Here is a 16845-nt window from a genome sequence, read left to right as displayed (position 1 = left end):
AAATTCCCTGTCTTTGGTAAGTTAGGATCACCACTTTATTTTAAGAATGTGAAATGTCAGCTTTTATTTCTTTCATCACATTCCCAGTGGGTCAGAAGTTTACATATACTCAATTAGTATTTGGTAGCATTGCCTTTAAATTGTTTAACTTGGGTCAAACGTTTTGGGTAGCCTTCCACAAGCTTCCCACAATAAGTTGCGTGAATTTTGGCCCATTTCTCCTGACAGAGCTGGTGTAACTGAGTCAGGTTTGTAGGCCTCCTTGTTCGCACACACTTTTTCAGTTCTGCCCACAAATCTTTTATAGGATTGAGGTCAGGGCGTTGTGATGGCCACTCCAATACCTTGACTTTATTGTCCTTAAGCCATTTTGCCACAGCGTTGGAAGTATGCTTGGGGTCATTGTCCATTTGGAAGACCCATTTGCGACCAAGCTTTAACTTCCTGACTTATGTCTTGAGATGTTGCTTCAATATATCCACATAATTTTCCTTCCTCATGATGCCATCTATTTTCTGAAGGGCACCAGTCCCTCCTGCAGCAAAGCACACCCACAGCATGATGCTGCCACCCCCGTGCTTCACGGTTGGGATGGTGTTCTTCGGCTTGCAAGCATCCCCCTTTTACCTCTAAACATAACGATGGTCATTATGGCCAAACAGTTCTATTTTTGTTTCATCAGACCAGAGGACATTTCTCCAAAAAGTACAAACTTTGTCCCCATGTGCAGTTGCAAACCGTAGTCTGGCTTTTTTGTGGCGGTTTTGGAGCAGTGGCATCTTCCTTGCTGAGCGGCCTTTCAGGTTATGTCGATATAGGACTCATTTTAGTGTGGATATAGATACTTTTGTACCTGTTTCCTCCAACATCTTCACAAGGTCCTTTGCTGTTGTTCTGGGATTGATTTGCACTTTTTGCACCAAAGTACATTCATCTCTAGGAGACGGAATGCGTCTCCTTCCTGAGCGGTATGATGGCTGCGTGGTCCCATGGTGTTTATACTTGCGTACTATTGTTTGTACAGATGAACGTGGTACCTTCAGGCGTTTGGAAATTGCTCCCAAGGATGAACCAGACTTGTGGAGGTCTACAATTTTTTTTCGGAGGTCTTGGCTGATTTCTTTTCATTTTCCCATGATGTCAAGCAAAGAGGCACTGAGTTTGAAGGTAGACCTTGAAATACATCCACAGGTACACCTCCAATTGACTCAAATTATGTCAATTAGCCTATCAGAAGCTTCTAAAGCCATGACATCATTTTCTGGAATTTTCCAAGCTGTTTAAAGGCACAGTCAACTTAGTGTATGTAAACTTCTGACCCACTGGAATTGTGATACAGTGAATTATAAGTGAAATAATCTGTCTGTAAACAATTGTTGGAAAAATTACTTTTGTCATGCACAAAGTAGATGTCCTAACCGACTTGCCAAAACTTTAGTTTGTTAACAAGAAATTTGTGGAGTGGTTGAAAAACAAGTTTGAATGACTCCAACCTAAGTGTATGTAAACTTCCGACTTCAACTGTGAATTTTACGGACACAATGTATTTTACAATAGTTCTCTTTTATAAAAGTTTTTAATCGCATCCTTCAGCTACTCTCAACCCCTCCCATCTATCTCTGAAGACCATCCAGTTTTGATTTCTATTTGGCATATATTTTTAACTGTGCGGTTTCACAAAAGTTCAGAACCTATATACATTTTAAGGACACAGTATATTTTACGTTATTTATCTTGTTGTTTTTAGTACCACCCTTCAGATCTGCACAACCCCTCCCATCTATCTCTTAACACCATCCAGTTTTGATTTGCCATATATTTTTAAACTGTGCTGTTTCACAAAAGTTCTGAACCTTTCTATTCTCATAGTTTCTACAGACTGTAAATTAAATATAAATTTTTTTGCTAAAAGTATTATTATATTATTGATTGATTGACTATGACTTTTCAAATCACCCAGCAGTGCTATTTGCAAAGTTAGCTCCATTTAAATGTTGTAATTCTTCAGGCATTCCTGAACCTGTGACCAAAAACAAGCTACATATGGACAGTACCAAAACAAATGATCTAATGATTCTGTCTAATGATTCTGTCTTTGTTACCTATACAGGTAACAAACTGAGATTAGGTTCACTCCCTTTAAGAGTGTTCTCCTAATCTCAGCTCGTTACCTGTATAAAAGACATCTGGAAGCCAGAAATATTTCTGATTGAGAGGGGGTCAAATGCTTATTTCCCTCATTAAAATGCAAATCAATTTATAACATTTTTGACATGCGTTTTTCTGGATTTTTTTGTTGTTATTCTGTCTCTCACTGTTCAAATGAACCTACCATTCAAATTATAGACTGATCATGTCTTTGTCAGTGGGCAAACGTACAAAATCCGCAGGGGATCAAATACTTTTTTCCCTCACTGTAATGGACATACACAAAATGAAAAGTGAAAAAAATAAATAACGGAAAAGTGGTGCGCGCATATTTACATTTACATTTACATCATGTAGCAGACGCTCTTATCCAGAGCGACTTACAAATCGGTGCTTTCGACCACCTTTAAAAAAAAAAAATTAATGGGGGGTGGGGGAAGAAGGATTACTTTATACTATTCCAGGTATTCCTTAAAGAGGTAGGGTTTCAAGTGTCTCCGGAAGGTGGTCAGTGACTCCGCTGTCCTGGCGTCGTGGGGGAGCTTGTTCCACCATTGGGGTGCCAGAGCAGCGAATAGCTTTGACTGGGCTGAGCGGGAACTGTGCTTCCGTAGAGGTAGGGGAGCTAGCGGGCCAGAGGTGGATGAACGTAGTGCCCTCGTTTGGGTGTAGGGCCTGATCAGAGCCTGAAGGTAAGGAGGTGCCGTTCCCCTCACAGCTCCGTAGGCAAGCACCATGGTCTTGTAGTAGATGCGAGCCTCAACTGGAAGCCAGTAGAGTGTGCAGAGGAGTGGGGTGACATGAGAGAACTTGGGAAGGTTGAACACCAGACGGGCTGCAGCGTTCTGGATAAGTTGAAGGGGTTTAATGGCACAGGCAGGGAGCCCAGCCAACAGCGAGTTGCAGTAATCCAGACGGGAGATGACAAGTGCCTGGATTAGGATCTGTGCCGCTTTCTGTGTAAGGTAGGGTCGTGCTCTGCGTTGTAGAGCATGAACCTGCAGGATCGGGTCACCGCTTTGATATTAGCGGAGAACGACAGGGTATTGTCCAGGGTCACACCAAGGTTCTTTGCACTCTGGGAGGAGGACACAATGGAGTTGTCAACCATGATGGCGAGATCATGGAGTGGGCAGTCCTTCCCCGGTAGGAAGAGCAGCTCCGTCTTGCCGAGGTTCAGCTTGAGGTGGTGATCCGACATCCACACTGTTATGTCTGCCAGACATGCAGAGATGTGATTCGCCACCTGGTTATCAGAAGAGGGAAAGGAGAACATTAATTGTGTGTCGTCTGCGTAGCAATGATAGGAGAGACCATGTGAGGATATGACAGAGCCAAGTGACTTGGTGTATAGAGAGAATAGGAGAGGGCCTAGAACTGAGCCCTGGGGGACACCAGTGGTGAGAGCATGTGGTGCGGAAACAGATTCTGGCCACGCCACCTGGTAGGAGCGACCTGTCAGGTAGGACGCAATCCAAGAGTGAGCAGCGCCGGAGATGCCCAACTCAAAAAGGGTGGAGAGGAGGATCTGATGGTTCACAGTATCAAGGGCAACGGATAGGTCTAGAAGGATAAGAGCAGAGGAGAGAGAGTTAGCTTTAGCAGTGCGGAGAGCCTCCGTGACACAGAGAAGAGCAGTCTCAGTTGAATGACCAGTCTTGAAACCTGACTGGTTTGGATCAAGAAGGTCATTCTGAGAGAGATAGCAGTAGAGTTGTCTAGAGACGGCACGCTCAAGAGTTTTTGGAGAGAAAAGAAAGAAGGGATACTGGTCTGTAGTTGTTGACATCTGAGGGATCGATTGTAGGTTTTTTGAGGAGGGGGGCAACTCTCGCTCTCTTGAAGACGGAAGGGACATGGCCAGCGGTCAAGGATGAGTTGATGAGCGAGGTGGGGTAAGGGAGAAGGTCTCCGGAAATGGTCTGGAGAAGAGAGGAGGGGATAGGGTCAAGCGGGCAGGTTGTTGTTCACCCCCTTTGCTATGAAGACCCCAATTAAGATCTGGTGCAACCAATTACCTTCAGAAGTCACATAATTAGTTAAATAAAGTCCACCTGTGTGCAATCTAAGTGTCACATGATCTCAGTATATATACACCTGTTCTGAAAGGCCCCAGAGTCTGCAACACCACTAAGCAAGGGGCACCACCAAGCAAGCGGCACCATGAAGACCAAGGAGCTCTACAAACAGGTCAGGGACAAAGTTGTGGAGAAGTACAGATCAGGGTTTGGTTATAAAAAAATATCAGAAACTTTGAACATCCCACAAGCACCATTAAATCCATTATTAAAAAATGGAAAGAATATGGCACCACAACAAACCTGCCAAGAGAGGGCTGCCCACCAGAACTCACAGACCAGGCAAGGATGGCATTAATCAGAGAGGCAACAAAGAGACCAAAGATAACCCTGACGGAGCTGCAAAGCTCCACAGCGGAGATTGGAGTATCTGTCCGTAGGACCACTTTAAGCCGTACACTCCACAGAGCTGGGCTTTATGGAAGAGTGGCCAGAAAAAAGCCATTGCTTTAAGAAAAAAATAAGCAAACACATTTGGTGTTCGCCAAAGGGCATGTGGGAGACTCCCCAAACATATGGAAGAAGGTACTCTGGTCAGATGAGACCAAAAACTGAGCTTTTTGGCCATCAAGGGAAACGCTATGTCTGGCGCAAACCCAACACCTCTCATCACCCAGAGAACACCATCCCCACAGTGAAGCAAGGTGGTGGCAGCATCATGCTGTGGGGATGTTTTTCATCGGCAGGAACTGGGAAACTGGTCAGAATTGAAGGAATGATGGATAGCGCTAAATACAGGGAAATTCTTGAGGGAAACCTGTTTCAGTCTTCCAGAGATTTGAGACTGGGACAGAGGTTCACCTTCCAGCAGGACAATGACCCTAAGCATACTGCTAAAGCAACACTTGAGCGGTTTAAGGGGAAACATTTACAGTGAGGGAAAAAAGTATTTGATCCCCTGCTTATTTCATATATGTTTGCCCACTGACAAAGAAATGATCAGTCTATAATTTTAATGGTAGGTTTATTTGAACAGTGAGAGACAGAATAACAAAACAAAATTCCAGAAAAACGCATGTCAAAAATGTTATAAATTGATTTGCATTTTAATGAGAGAAATAAGTATTTGACCCCTCTGCAAAACATTACTTAGTACTTGGTGGAAAAACCCTTGTTGGCAATCACAGAGGTCAGACGTTTCTTGTAGTTGGCCACCAGGTTTGCACACATCTCAGGAGGGATTTTGTCCCACTCCTCTTTGCAGATCTTCTCCAAGTCATTAAGGTTTCGAGCCTGACGTTTGGCAACTCGAACCTTCAGCTCCCTCCACAGATTTTCTATGGGATTAAGGTCTGGAGACTGGCTAGGCCACTCCAGGACCTTAATGTGCTTTTTCTTGAGCCACTCCTTTGTTGCCTTGGCCGTGTGTTTTGGGTCATTGTCATGCTGGAATACCCATCCACGATCCATTTTCAATGCCCTGGCTGAGGGAAGGAATTTCTCACCCAAGATTTGACGGTACATGGTCCCGTCCATCGTCCCTTTGATGCTGTGAAGTTGTCCTATCCCCTTAGCAGAAAAACACCCCCAAAGCATAATGTTTCCACCTCCATGTTTGACGTTGGGGATGGTGTTCTTGGGGTCATAGGCAGCATTCCTCCTCCTCCAAACACGCCGAGTTGAGTTGATGCCAAAGAGCTCCATTTTGGTCTCATCTGACCACAACAATTTCACCCAGTTCTCCTCTGAAACATTCAGATGTTCATTGGCAAACTTCAGACGGGCATGTATATGTGCTTTCTTGAGCAGGGGGACCTTGCGGGCGCTGCAGGATTTCAGTCCTTCACGGCGTAGTGTGTTACCAATTGTTTTCTTGGTGACTATGGTCTCAGCTGCCTTGAGATCATTGACAAGATCCTCCCGTGTAGTTCTGGGCTGATTTCTCACCGTTCTCATGATCATTGCAACTCCACGAGGTGAGATCTAGCATGGAGCCCCAGGCCGAGGGAGATTGACTGTTATTTTGTGTTTCTTACATTTGCGAAAAATCGCACCAACTGTTGTCACCTTCTCGCCAAGCTGCTTGGCGATGGTCTTGTAGCCCATTCCAGCCTTGTGTAGGTCTACAATCTTGTCCCTGACATCCTTGGAGAGCTCTTTGGTCTTGGCCATGGTGGAGAGTTTGGAATCTGATTGATTGATTGCTTCTGTGGACAGGTGTCTTTTATACAGGTAACAAGCTGAGATTAGGAGCACTCCCTTTAAGAGTGTGCTCCTAATCTCAGCTCGTTACCTGTATAAAAGACACCTGGGAGCCAGAAATCTTTCTGATTGAGAGGGGGTCAAATACTTATTTCCCTCATTAAAATGCAAATCAATTTATAACATTTTTGACATGCGTTTTTCTGGATTTTGTTGTTGTTATTCTGTCTCTCACTGTTCAAATAAACCTACCATTAAAATTATAGACTGATCATTTCTTTGTCAGTGGGCAAACGTACAAAATCAGCAGGGGATCAAATACTTTTTTCCCTCACTGTAAATGTCTTGGAATGGCCTAGTCAAAGCCCAGACCTCAATCCAATTGAGAATCTGTGGTATGACTTAAAGATTGCTGTATACCATTGGAACCCATCCAACTTGAAGGAGCTGGAGCAGTTTTGCCTTGAAGAATGGGCAGAAATCCCAGTGGCTAGATGTGTCAAGCTTATAGAGACATACCCCAAGAGACTTGCAGCTGTAATAGCTGCAAAACGTGGCTCTACAAAGTATTGACTTTGGGAGGGGTGAATAGTTATGCACGCTCAAGTTTTCTGATTTTTTTGTCTTATTTCTTGTTTTGTTTGTTTCACAAGAAAAATTATTTTGCATTTTCAATGTGGTTGGCATGTTGTGTAAATCAAATGATACAAACGCCCCAAAAATCCATTTTTATTCAAGGTTGTAAGGCAACAAAATAGGAAAAATTCCAAAAGGGGTGAATACTTTCGCAAGCCACTGTATTTGAGTTTAATCATAATATTTGTTGTATTATTTGTTCTGTCTTTTCTGGTGGATTTCTGGTGGATTAAACTGAAATTGCAACCAACCTTTTATGGCTTGTTTTAAAAATAGCGATATTGTGGAGATGATTTCATTTTCAAATAACCGAAAATGAGAGGTTGTAATCTGAATAAAGGGAAAAAGGCCATTCTTGAACAAGGGTGAGACATTCTTACTAATCTGCTACAAAAGTTATTAAGCATAACTTTTATGTGAAGCCTTTAGTGAGAGGTCTAATCCTTTAATATTTAATCATTTCTGCTCTCCGAATTCATATTCATTACATAAATAGGTCAGTTTAATTTTGTCTGGCTTGCGTTCCAAATATAATTTAAAAAACAAGTTGCTAGGTGTAGGCAAGGCCATAAGCAAATAGGTCAATTGGGATATGACTAAAGAGTTAATCAGGGTGACCTTTCCACAAATAAACAGGTATTTTCCTTTCCATGGTAGCAAGATGTTATCTATTTCTGCTAACCTTCTATTAAAATGTATTGTAGTGAGATTATTTATTTATTTCGGGATATGAATACCGAGTATGTCCACATCACCGTCAGACCATTTTATTGGTAAACTACATGGTAATATGAAAGTTGTATTTATTAGTGATCCAATACGTAATATAGTAAGTATACTTATCATAATTTGGTTGTAATCCAGAGAGGTTAGAAAAAGTATCTAGAGGAGGGATCCAAATTGTGGATTTAAAAGGAAACATGAACCATCAGCGTAAAATGACACCTTTGTTTTTAAGCCCTGGATTTCTAGCCCCTTGATATTATTGTTAGATCTGATTTTAATAGTTAACATATCGATGGCCATAATAAATAGATATGCCGATAGTGGACAACCTTGTTTTACTCCTCTTGACAGTTGAATACTTTCTGAGAAATAGCCATCATTTAATATTTTACATCTAGGGTTACTATACATAACTTTAACCCATTGTTTAAGAGATTCTCCAAAATTGAAATATTCCAGGCATTTATAAATAAATTCCAATAATAAAAACCTGTATGATTAGGATGAATAATATCCGACAATACCTTTTTAATTATATGCGCTATGCATTTTGCCAGATTTTTGCATCACAACACTGAAGTGTAAGGGGCTTTCAATTTTTTTAATGGACTGGATCTTTATATTTACCACTTGGGTCCGGTTTCAGTAGTAATGAAATCAGACCTTCTTGTTGAGTATCTGATCATCTAAAATGTGTATAGGAGTGGTTAAAATATGCTAATAACAGTCCTCTGAGTACATCAAAAAAGGTTTGGTATACCTCAACTTGTATGCCATCCAGCCCTGGAGTTTCCCGGACTTAAAGGCTTTAATTGTGTCACACCCTGGCTCTGGGGATTCTATATGTTGAGCCAGGGTGTGTAGTTTCTATGTGTTTTGTTCTATGTTCACTATCTAGTTTTGATTTTCTATGTTGGCCAGAGTGGTTCCCAATCAGAGGCAACGAGTGTCAGCTGTTGCTGGTTGTCTCTGATTGGGAACCATATTTAAACAGTCTGTTTTCCATTCGTGTTTGTGGGATCTTGTTCCAGTTGGTTTTGTGTCTGTACCGTGGACTTCACGTATCGTTTGTTGTTTTGTTTATTGTATGTGCACTTAATTAAATAAGATGTACAAATCTCACGCTGCGCCTTGGTCTACTCTCTCTAACGATCGTGACAGAAGATCCCACCATACCAGGACCAAGCAGCGTGTCCAGGAGCAGGCAGCCTGGACATGGGAGGAGATATTGGACGGGAAAGGGTCCTGGACTTGGAAGGAGATAATAATAATAATAATAATAATAATAATAATAATAATATGCCATTTAGCAGACGCTTTTATCCAAAGCGACTTACAGTCATGCGTGCATAATTTTTTTTTTTGTGCATTGGTGGTCCCGGGGATTGAACCCACTACCTTGGCGTTACAAGCGCCGTGCTCTACCAGCTGAGCTACAGAGGACCACAATACAGGCCGGGATGGATCGGCGTCCGTGGGAAGAGACGGTGGAGGCGCGCCGTAGAGAGGAGCAGCGGCGCCAAACGGGTCAACGTCGGACAGGCGAGAGGCAACCCCAAACATTTTTTAGGGGGGGGCACATGGCATGGACGACGGGGCTGCTGGAGGCAGATAAGGGGCGAATTCAGAAGGCCACCAGGTTACGGGAGCCATTGGTGAGAAGAGGGAAGGAAGATGTAGAGGCACGGCGAGAGGTACTGAGGTGTATTGCCAGTCCGGTCCGGCCCGTTCCTGATCCCCGTTTAAAGCCAGTGGTGTGTGTTCCCAGTACGGTCCGGCCTGTTCCTGTTCCTCGCACCAAGCCTACGGTGTGCGTCGCCAGCCCGGCCCGGCCTGTTCCTGCCACTCGCACCAAGCCTACGGTGCGCGTCGCCGGCCCGGCCTGTTCCTGCCACTCGCACCAAGCCTACGGTGCGCGTCGCCGGCCCGGCCCGGCCTGTTCCTGCCACTCGCACCAAGCCTACGGTGCGCGTCGCCAGCCCGGCCCGGCCTGTTCCTGCCACTCGCACCAAGCCTACGGTGCGCGTCGCCAGCCCGGCCCGGCCTGTTCCTGCCCCTCGCACCAAGCCTACGGTGTGCGTCGCCAGCCCGGCCCGGCTTGTTCCTGCTCCACGCACCAAGCCTACGTTGCGCGTCGCCAGCCCGGTCCGGCCTGTTCCTGCCACTCGCACCAAGTCTACGGTGTGCGTCGCCAGCCCGGCCCGGCCTGTTCCTGCCACTCGCACCAAGCCTACGGTGCGCGTCGCCAGCCCGGCCCGGCCTGTTCCTGCCACTCACACCAGGCCAGGGGTGCGAGTCGTCAGCCCGGCCCGGCCTGTTCCTGCTCCTCGCACCAAGCCTACGGTGCGCGTCGCCAGCCCGGCCCGGCCTGTTCCTGCCACTCGCACCAAGCCTACGGTGCGCGTCGCCAGCCCGGCCCGGCCTGTTCCTGCCACTCGCACCAAGCCTACGGTGCGCGTCGCCAGCCCGGCCCGGCCTGTTCCTGCCCCTCGCACCAAGCCTACGGTGCGCGTCGCCAGCCCGGCCCGGCCTGTTCCTGCCACTCGCACCAAGCCTACGGTGCGCGTCGCCAGCCCGGCCCGGCCTGTTCCTGCCACTCGCACCAAGCCTACGGTGCGCGTCGCCAGCCCGGCCCGGCCTGTTCCTGCCACTCGCACCAAGCCTACGGTGCGCGTCGCCAGCCCGGCCCGGCCTGTTCCTGCCACTCGCACCAAGCCAGGGGTGCGCGTCACCAGCCCGGCCCTGCCTGTTCCTGCCACTCGCACCAAGCCAGGGGTGCAAGTCGTCAGCCTGGTAAGGCCCGTTCCTGCTCCACGCACCAAGCCAGGGGTGCGTATCATCAGCCCGGTCCGGCCCGTTGCTGCTCCACGCACCAAACCAGGGTGCGCATCGTCAGCCCGGTCCGGTCCGTTCCTGCTCCACGCACCAAGCCAGGGGTGCGTATCGTCAGCCTGGTCCGGCCTGTTCCTGCCACTCGCACCAGGCCAGGGGTGCGAGTCGTCAGCCCGGCCCGGCCTGTTCCTGCTCCTCGCACCAAGCCTACGGTGCGCGTCGCCAGCCCGGCCCGGCCTGTTCCTGCCACTCGCACTAAGCCTACGGTGCGCGTCGCCAGCCCGGCCCGGCCTGTTCCTGCCACTCGCACCAAGCCTACGGTGCGCGTCGCCAGCCCGGCCCGGCCTGTTCCTGCCCCTCGCACCAAGCCTACGGTGCGCGTCGCCAGCCCGGCCCGGCCTGTTCCTGCCACTCGCACCAAGCCTACAGTGCGCGTCGCCAGCCCGGCTCGGCCTGTTCCTGCCACTCGCACCAAGCCTACGGTGCGCGTCGCCAGCCCGGCCCGGCCTGTTCCTGCCACTCGCACCAAGCCTACGATGCGCGTAGCCAGCCCGGCCCGGCCTGTTCCTGCCACTCGCACTAAGCCTACGGTGCGCGTCGCCAGCCCGGCCCGGCCTGTTCCTGCCACTCGCACCAAGCCTACGGTGCGCGTCGCCAGCCCGGCCCGGCCTGTTCCTGCCACTCGCACCAAGCCTACGGTGCGCGTCGCCAGCCCGGCCCGGCCTGTTCCTGCCACTCGCACCAAGCCTACAGTGCGCGTCGCCAGCCCGGCTCGGCCTGTTCCTGCCACTCGCACCAAGCCTACGGTGCGCGTCGCCAGCCCGGCCCTGCCTGTTCCTGCCACTCGCACCAAGCCAGGGGTGCAAGTCGTCAGCCTGGTAAGGCCCGTTCCTGCTCCACGCACCAAGCCAGGGGTGCGTATCGTCAGCCCGGTCCGGCCCGTTGCTGCTCCACGCACCAAACCAGGGGTGCGCATCGTCAGCCCGGTCCGGCCCGGTGCTGCTCCACGCACCAAGCCAGGGGTGCGCATCGTCAGCCCGGTCCGGCCCGTTCCTGCTCCACGCACCAAGCCAGAGGTGCGCGTCGTCAGTCCGGCACAACCCGTGCCTGGGTCACCGGTGCCTGATCAGGTCAGCTTCTCCACAACGGAGCTTAAGCAATCCGCTCCTTCGATGTCCAGTCCAGCTCCAGCCAGCGGGGCCAGACCGGACCAGGGGCGCTACGGGGGGATTATTGAAGGGTGGTGGTCAAGCCCGGAGCCGGAACCGCCTCCGAGGAGGAATGCCCACCCAGCCCTCCCCTGTTTGGTTCATGTGGAGGCGCGGTCGCAGTCCGCGCCTTTGGGGGGGGGGGTACTGTCACACCCTGGCTCTGGGGATTCTATATGTTGAGCCAGGGTGTGTAGTTTCTATGTGTTTTGTTCTATGTTCACTATCTAGTTTTGATTTTCTATGTTGGCCAGAGTGGTTCCCAATCAGAGGCAACGAGTGTCAGCTGTTGCTGGTTGTCTCTGATTGGGAACCATATTTAAACAGTCTGTTTTCCATTCGTGTTTGTGGGATCTTGTTCCAGTTGGTTTTGTGTCTGTACCGTGGACTTCACGTATCGTTTGTTGTTTTGTTTATTGTATGTGCACTTAATTAAATAAGATGTACAAATCTCACGCTGCGCCTTGGTCTACTCTCTCTAACGATCGTGACAAATTGCATCAAGAAGTTCCTCCTATGTAATTTGGCCTTCACATGAGTCTTTCTGTACATCTGTTAATTTTACATTATTAATAGAAGAAAATCCATACATTTAACTTCGGTTAGTGGAGATGGAGGAGACTGAAATGAAAACAAATGCTTAAAGTACTCTTTCAATATATTGTTTGGTGAATCATAGGTGACTCCATTTGTAACAAGTTTCAGTAAATTATTTTTGGTAGCATTTCTATGTTGAAGATTAAACAACAATTTGGTGCATTTTTCCCCATATTCTATCCAGTCTGTAGCTCAATTGGTAGAGCATGGCGCTTGTAACACCAGGGTAGTGGGTTCGATCCCGGGACCACCCATACGTAAAAATGTATGCACGCATGACTGTAAGTCGCTTTGGATAAAAGCGTCTGCTAAATGGCATATTATTTTTATAATACAGTACACTTGATCTTTATTGAATACGTTCCTCCATTTCTTTTTGTTTTTCCTCTAACTTATTCTGTGCCTCTATGGTACAGTTTTTATTGTTATCTATCTGTACTGTTAGTCCTTCTATTTCTTTTGTTTATATGAACTATTTTGACCTAAATTGCTTTTGTTTTAAAGATGAGTATTGAATTGCATGGCCTCTAAAGGCACATTTAAAAGTGTCCCATACAATAAGGGGATCTGCTGTACCTATGTTATGTCGGAAAAAGTCAGTTATAAATTATTCTGTCCTGGTTAAAAACAAGTTATCATCCAATAGGCTTTGATTACATTTCCAATATCCTCTCCCATGTGGAAATTCTGTAAGGGTAATGTATATGCCAATTATTTGATGGTCCAACCGCATTCTGTCCCCTATCAACACTTTTTAAACTTTTGGTACCAGTGAGAATGACATAAGAAAATAGTCAAGACGACTAGCTTGATTGAGCCTCCGCCATGTATATCTCACTAGGTCAGGATATTTACGCCTCCATATATCCACTAGTTCCAATATATCCATGATATTCGTGACAGGCTAGTTTTAGTGACAGGCTAGTTTTAGTGACAGTGCGGGGCTGCAGCTGTATACTATTTATGCCTACTGGATGGGATCAGGGAGGCAGATTGCAGAGTCCACCACCATCACATACAGTTACACTGTATCCAAATGATTTATTGGCTACATTTAAACTACTCATCAACACTAGTCTATCAAGTTAACATACTCTATTGCACACATCAACTGGTAAATGAGATAAAAGCAGTTTCACAATTTCACAGCATCCTGGATTTTTAGATACAATGATCCTCAACAATCCAGTTATACTAAGTCATATAAAAGAAATACACACAAGAATAAAAAAGTACCAATGAGAATACAATAAATACACGTGAGAATATACACTATATACAAGGTCAGTATCAGTACCAATCAATGAAAGGGATACTGGTGGCATTTGTGTAATGTAGTCTTGTGTGTGTAGTCTTGGAGAGTGTGTGTGTGTGTGTGTGTGTGTGTGTGTGTGTGTGTGTGTGTGTGTGAGCTTTAGTGTGTGAGTGTGTGTGAGTGTGTGTAGGGGGGTGCGGGAGTATCAGTGGATGTGTTTGTGGATGTGTGGGTAGTGTGTATTGTCAGTGCAGGTATAGGCAGTGCAGATGGGTGTAGGTAGTCAGCTCTATATGAGCTGTTCATAGTCCTATTGCTTGGAAGTAGAAGCTGTCTCAGAGCCTGTTGGTTCGAGACCTGATGCTCCGGTACCACATGCCAGACAGTAGCGGGCAGAACAGTCCATGGCTGGGGTGGCTGAAGTCTTTGAAGATTTACCTGGCCTTCCTCAGACACTGCCTGGGGTAGATGTCCTCAATTGCTGGGAGCTTGCCCCCAGCAGTGATGTGCTGGGCCGTCCACACTACCATCTGTAGAGCCTTACGGTCGAGGGCATGTAGTTGTTGTACCAGGCGGTAATGCAGCTAGACAGAATGCTCTCAATAGTGCATGGATTGGAATTTGAGTAAGAGAAAGTAGGTGTTGAATCTGACCTGATTAGAGGGCTATCGAAGGACAGGGTTGGTGAATTACAAGTTACCAGAGTTTGTAATCTGTCCTCTTTGATTACACCAGTGGCTCAATTTCCTGCACTGTAAGCAGCAGGATCATATAGACTATGGTGGAGCCCTCTTTCATATCTTTACCAAATCCGATACCCATCAACACAACTGGAGAAATGAAAACAGAACCTGGTGGAGATCATTCAGCACTAACCAACTCTCTGGGGGGGAACATGTGTGTTGTGTGAGGAAAAAGTTTGAAATCCTAGGAATGTATAATAGATCACCATTAATCTTACATTGCAGCAAAACCCTTTTGTCATATTGGTGGCATATACACTATACTGTATATACAAAAGTATGTGGGCACCCCTTCAAATTAGTGGATTCTGCGATTTCATTCAAATTAGTGGATTCTGCGATTTCAGCCACAAATGTTGCTGACAGGTGTATAGAATTGAGCACACAGCCATGCATTCTCCATAGACAAATATTGGCAGTAGAATGGCCTTACTGAAGAGCTCAGTGATTTTCAATGTGGCACGGTCATAGGATGCCATTCCAACAAGTCAGTTCATCAAATTTCTGCCCTGATAGAGCTAACCCGGTCAACTGTAAGTGCTGTTATTGTGAAGTGGAAATGTCTAGGAGCAACAACGGCTCAGCTGCGAAGTGGTAGACCACACAAGCTCACAGAACGGGACCGCTGAGTGCTGAAGTGCGTAGCGCATAAAAATTGTCTGTCCTCGATTGCAACACTCACTACCGAGTTCCAAACTGCCTCTGGAAGCAACATCAGCACAATAACTGTTATTTGGGAGCTTCATGAAATGGGTTTCCATGGCCGAGCAGCCGCACACAAGCCTAAGATCACAATGCGCAATGCCAAGCATTGGCTGGAGTGGTGTAAAGCTCACCGCCATTGGACTCTGGAGCAGTGGAAATGCGTTCTCTGGAGTAATGAATCATGCTTCACCATCTGGCAGTCCGACGGACAAATCTGGATTTGGCGGATACCAGGAGAACGCTACCTACCCAAATGCATAGTGCCAACTGTAAAGTTTGGTGGAGGAGGAATAATGGTCTGGGGCTGTTTTTCATGGTTCGGGCTAGGCCCCTTAGTTCCAGTGAAGGGAAATCTTAACGCTACAGCATACAATAACATTCTAGACGATTCTGTGCATCCAACTTTGTGGCAACAGTAGTTTGGGGAAGGCCCTTTCCTATTTCAACATAACACCCCCGGGCACAAAGCGAGGTCCATACAGAAATGGTTTGTGTGGAAGAACTTGACTGGCCTGCACAGAGCCCTGACCTCAACCCCATCGAATACCTTTGGGATTAATTGGAACGCTGACTGTGAACCAGGTCTAATCGCCCAACATCAGTGCCCTCACTAATGCTTGTGGCTGAATGGAAGCAAGTCTCCGCAGCAATGTTCCAACTTCTAGTGGAAAGCCTTCCCAGAAGAGTGGAGGCTGTTATAGCAGCAAAAGAGGGGGGACCAACTCCATATTAATGCCCATGATTTTGGAATGAATTGTTCGACGAGCAGGTATCCTCATACCTTTGGTCATGTGGTGTATTTTACTAGGACTTCCAAACAAAAAATACATAGGTCTCACATAGGGGAGAGACCGTAATGATGCCAAATCCATCAAAACACTGGGAAACATGACAAAGCATATGATACACAGTGAAAAAAAGGGATCTTTCCTTTCAGTTTGGTATGAACATATGGCTGGTACTTGCATTCATTTTTGAAAGGAAGTATCACTAAGACTGATCATGAGCTGAAACTTTATTTTAAATTAGTTTAAAAAAAGTTTGTTTATTTGGCACATTCAAATAAAACATGACTCACTGAACCAGTTCACCATTTAAAAAAAGTTAATGTACAATAATCAATGTGTTATCACTCATTTAAACACACAAATGAACAAGAACATAAAAAATACATAAAAAACAATTGTATTCAGGAAACAGTGTTGAATTGGCTACTTCAGAAAAAGACAACAGCATGTGTCGTACAGATAGAACAAGTGAAAGGAAACACTTTCGGAAAATGTGTTTACATTCTGCAAAATCGCTTGCAAATACTATTTGGTTAATCATTGACTTGGCACACATTGCACACTTTACAATTAAGTGTCCTATTTTGAATCTTTGCTCCATTAAAACAAATATATATATTCTCTTCAGGCCTAGAAATTGTTTTTCCAGGATGTAAAGGGGATTTTCAATTCCACATTTGCATTTGCATTAAAACCAAACCTTTGTTAAAAATACATGTAAAAGGCATTGATGTTTCAAAAACAATCAATCAACAAGTGACTGAAACTATGGCATTATTAGTTCTTTGGAATTGAAAATGCATGTTACAAATGTATGCTGCATTTCACATACACAGGGTGTACAAAACATTATGAACACCTGCTCTTTCCATTACAGACTGACCAGGTGAATGCTATGATCCCTTATTGATGACACTTGCTAAATCCACTTCAAATCAGTGTAGATGAAGGGGAGGAGACAGGTTAAAGAAGGATTTTAAAACCTTG

The sequence above is a fragment of the Coregonus clupeaformis genome, chromosome 11, assembly GCF_020615455.1.
Source record: "Coregonus clupeaformis isolate EN_2021a chromosome 11, ASM2061545v1, whole genome shotgun sequence".
Taxonomy (NCBI): Eukaryota; Metazoa; Chordata; class Actinopteri; order Salmoniformes; family Salmonidae; genus Coregonus; species Coregonus clupeaformis.
This window is presented reverse-complemented; position numbering follows the sequence as displayed.